Below are 5,000 nucleotides of genomic sequence, written 5' to 3' on the forward strand. Positions count from 1 at the left end.
TATCACAGAACGTGGGTTATTCCCCATAGCCAGGCCACCATTGGCCCCAATGATTGTCTCATCAGTGTAGGTATTGGGGTCCTGGTTATCGCGTCAATCCGGATGGCTGTGGGGACCAGGAGTGACTGCAGCCATGGTAATTACTTCCCGCCGCACAGGCGGAAAAACAGTGGAAAAGTGGGGGTAATTAATAACTGTCTCCTCCAGCCGCGAGCATCCCACCTGTGCCGGCTCCTGGGAATGGCATTCCAACGCAGGAATTCTCTCCGCAGAGCGCCTCTGAGCATTGCGGAGAAAACTGCAGGCCAATTTTTTATCATTGAGATGACTGGCAGGAACTCTTGAGAGTGCTGTTGTTAGCATTTGTCTAAGTGTGTGTGTGTGTGTGTGTGTGTTTGTGTGTGTGCTGTTGTTTGTGAGTTGTAATGTTTGTGTGCTATTCTTATGCTTGTGTATGTCGGTCTGTGTTTATGTCTTCATATTTGTTGAAAAAACATTCATCATACCAACTGAGTGAGTTGCTGTGTATGAACTGTGTGTGTTTATATGTGTGTCTGAGTGCACTCTTGTTGATATACCTCCCCTTTGTCCTGTTTCCGTATTCAGATCCTTGCTGTCAATTCGGAATCTGGGTCAAGTGCGGAACTCATCTCAAGTGATCAATATGAGCTCAGGGTTGGTGTATCTGTATTTGTACTTGTGTTTATTATGTGTGAAACTTCCCAGCGACACGCACACTCTCTCTCTTTCCCTCTCTCTCTCTCCCCCTCTCTTTCTCTCTCTATCTCTTTGGCTCTGGTGCCCCCGTGCTTGCCTAAAACACCCACTCAGGATGCACAGCGGAGGGCAGCGGGGCCGAGCGGTGGTGGTGGTGGTGGTGCATCTCAGAGCCGACGCGGAGCTCGCCGAGGCTTCTGGCGGCGTTATCTCTCCGCACTCTGCCGCTTCCCACCGACTTGGCTCCAACCCGGTGATTTTGTGCTGTTTTGTAAGTGGTGGAGGGCGCCGAGGACGGTTATAGGAGGTTATCGCGTCCGCCACTTGCCAAGCCAGTCACTACACAGTGAGGAGGGGGCTTGCAATTTCCTTATTCGGAAAACAGATTCGCCAGGTGTTACTGTAGGTGGGAGCTGTGGTCCTGATGGTTAACATGTGTGTAGTATCTAGATGATATACTGGTGTGTAACATCTCTGTTCTCACCATTTCTGGGCTGTCTTTCTCAGTATTCCCCATGGCTGAGCACCTTTTTTTCAGTTGAACTGCAACTGAAATTCCCAAAAAAGAAAAACACCACAGAGGGCTAGGATTAGACAGAAGGAGAAAAGGAAACAGATACATTGTGCGATGTAACGATATAACGATGCACCATGAATCGGCTAAAAAACGGTACACACCTGTGAAAATGACCAGAATTTTTTTTACTGCTGTACCTGTAGCTAAGCAGTTGCTGTATTGCAGTCAGGTGTTGCTGGTTATTCCCAAATAGACCAAATCTAAACCAAAAAAGAGGGTTGCACAGAGATTCACTTTGTGCACACATGTATTTTTAAATTGCACAGTAATGACGGTGTGTGTCAGCTGTAACCGTTTACGAAAAATAACTATAGAAATCGTTTAGTATTTTGTATTATATTAATATATTATAGGCCTACTATACTATAGAAATCGTATAAGCCTAGTATGACTTTAGCCTAGTTCTTTTTTGTTAGGGACTGTTGCTCCCGGTAACGTTGTTTAACGTTGTTTGAGATTCTTTATGACCGAGGTCCAAGTTTGGCTAGAGGAGGGGATAATGACATAGCCAGTCGCCTTTTGGTGTGCCACCCCAAGATTTGCAATGGCCTCAGCTGGCCACCCTTGTTACTGTAACCTTTTCTGGGGGTGCCACTGGCAAGCTAGGCCTAAAATATCAGTGCCCGCAGACTTTTGTTATAATTAGCAATATAATCAGTAATACTGCGAGAGTGAAAACTAATGGCATGGTATACCTGTTAACCCTTAAAGGAGTACCGTCACACCGGTACATTCTAAAGAATATCTGGGTTCATTGAATTCAACATAGAATTTTAGAACCTTCAATTGTTGCGGAACTTAGAATGTTCAAAAACCTACACCTTTAATTACCAATTCATTGAAGCCCTTTTAAGGTGTGATGAAAATTCTTGGCCGCACTCTATACACGTGGCAGTAACTACAACCCTGGGGTCTAAGCCCCCCCTGTCTTTTAGTCCTAGTGACGTCCCTGTGTGTGTGTGAGAGAGAGAGAGAGAGAGAGAGGAGGAGAGGAGAGAGATACAGTGTGTGTGTGTGTGTGTGTGTGTGTGTGTGTGTGTGTGTGTGTGTGTGTGCATGTGTACGTGCATGTGTAGGTGAGAGAGAGAAAGGAGAGAGAGACAGAGAGAGAGAGAGAAGAGGAGAGAAGTGCAGTTTGTGTGTGCATGTGTGTGTGTGTGTGTGTGTGTGAGAGGAACATAAAGATAGAGAGGGATCAAAGTGGGTGGTGGACAGTGATGCAGAAGCTATAGAGATAAGTGGAGCACACACACAGAGATAGAGAAAGCTGGCGCAACAGACACACACACACACACACACACACACACAGATAGAGAAAGCTGGCGCAACAGACACACACACACACACACACACACACACACACACACACACACACACACACACACACACACACACACAGATAGAGAATAGAGAAAGCTGGCGCAACAGACAGACACACACACACACACACACAAACACACAGATAGAGAAAGCTGGCGCAACAGACAGGGAGCCAGACACGAGGACAGAGATGAGCGACAAACAGGAGAGGGAGAGAGGGAGACGGACAAACAAAGCCACAGATGAAGAGAAAATGGAGAGAGCAGGCGGAGGTGCGGAGAGTGAGATCAAAACAGTGTGACGGAGGAGAGCAGGGAGAGGATGGACAGAACGAGAGAGAGAGAGATTGAAGGATAGATAGAGAGAAAGAGATGTTTTCTAGAGAGAGAGTGAGGGAGAGAAGGAGAGAGAAACGGAGGTAGAGGGATGGAAGTGTGACAGGCCAGCTGGAGCCTGGCTTAGCTGTCGGAGAGGGGGCTCGCCCGTGGGAGCGTGTCCCTCGGAGCCCCTGGCAGATCTAATGGATGATGCGGCGCCTCGGTCATGCTCCGCACCCCTGTCTGCCTCCTCCACAGCCGCTGTCGAGTCCGCCGCCGCCGCCGCCGCTGCCCCCTCCCCGCGCAGATGGCCACGATTTTTTAAGTCCTCGCCACATGTTGGACGACGTTAGGTCCGCACCCCCAATATTTGTACTCTTCCAGGCCAGCGCCTGATCCCTCCTCTGGCGCGTCTCCAGGCCAGCCAGGATGAGCACATGTGGGGCCAAGCCCCGTCGGCACGCCCTTGCACCCAAAAGGCATTTTGTACTACAGTTAGTTCCAGCAGAGTAATTTGACGAGAGGCATATTCCACAAGGTGCTGATATTTAGCATAACAACACTATTGTGCCTAAATGTGTGTATATATCATTTTCCCCTTTACAGAGCACAACCTATAGTCTGTTTTGTGTTGCTTGGCAACAGGGAAATGCATTTGGTATAATTGTGATGCCACTATGCTAAAAGCGATATCAAGGTCTTGCTATTGTCAGCCTGTGGCATTGTGTATACAACCGAATCACTGCCATGGTGATATTCAGTACAACATCAATGTGTCAGTCTGTCCTTCATTTTGATGTTGCTTGCTATTGCTTGATATGCAGTCAAGCTGAAGGCTCGCAGAATTGCTCACAGCCTTCATTGGTTGAAATGTGTCCTTACCATGTTGTTATTTCTTCTTTCTTGAACGCACTGTGTTTTATTGTCAAACAAACCATTGTTATTTTTCCCCCACAAACAATCAAAGGGTCCTTTGTAATGCCAACTCTTTACTCAACCACGTGTGCAAGGATTCATCATAGCTCTCATCAGTCTTTGTGATGTCTGTGTCTTTGTCTTCAATGTTCTGGACAGAAGGAAGGACTCTACAGAAATTGGAGCTCTTAAGCCATTTGTTTTCAGCTTCCGCCAACATCATTCAGAAGTGCATACAGCTGCTTTGGCATATAAGTCTGCCCCTTGTTTTTCCTCCTTGCGGTGCACCTGAGTCATTGTGAATAAGTCCAGACCAAAGTTCCCCTCCACTCCTCACTCTCAGTGCTCCCCTTGTCATTCTTGTGGCGTTGGCCCATTGCTTTAACGCCCGTCTGTCTTTTGTCAAAGTCTCTGACAGCATGTCTACAATTGTGTGTACCTATGACTCACCACACATCACCAAACTCAGCTCTGGCTGTTTGGGTGAGTCAGTGTGTGTGTGTGTGTGAGTGTGTGTGTGTGTGTGTGTGTGTGTGTGCCTGGAGCCTTCATTTACAGACCTGTGTTGAAAACTCCATTCAGTTCCTTATCATTCTCCCCCAAACTACCGGTGTTGCTGCGCTGTTGGGAACGTGCTTCAGTACCCAAACCACGGGTTGGTTCTGCACCACACAGTCGTACCAGCGGTGGCTGGATTACATACAACAACCCGGTTTGTTGGTTCCTTGTACCAATACAGAAGCTGACAAATAGGCGCCCAGAAATCAAGCAAATATTTAACACTTCACATCTCCCTTGGGAGTTGCCCTGTGGGGTAGCTAGTTTGTTACAACTCAACAAACTCCATGCTGTGCCCTAAAAAAATCTGGTGTGTGTGTGTGTGTGTGTGTGTGTGTGTGTGTGTGTGTGTGTTTTGTATATTTATTTGCTATTAAAACAACACAAATTGGATAAAGACAAACAATATGAGGCAACACCGTTTGAACACACAGACTGTGTGTTGAGGATTCATATCTTCTTCAGGCACTGCTGGTGTAATAGTGTGGCACCTTTTGCGCCACCACTCTTATCAGCGTCTCCGATAGCCCTGTTTCTGATGTTGTCGTCGGCAGGTAGGCAGGCAGACACGGCGAGGAAGGAGAAGTGTGTGTGCG

Source organism: Alosa sapidissima, chromosome 23 (assembly GCF_018492685.1).
Source record: "Alosa sapidissima isolate fAloSap1 chromosome 23, fAloSap1.pri, whole genome shotgun sequence".
Taxonomy (NCBI): domain Eukaryota; kingdom Metazoa; phylum Chordata; class Actinopteri; order Clupeiformes; family Clupeidae; genus Alosa; species Alosa sapidissima.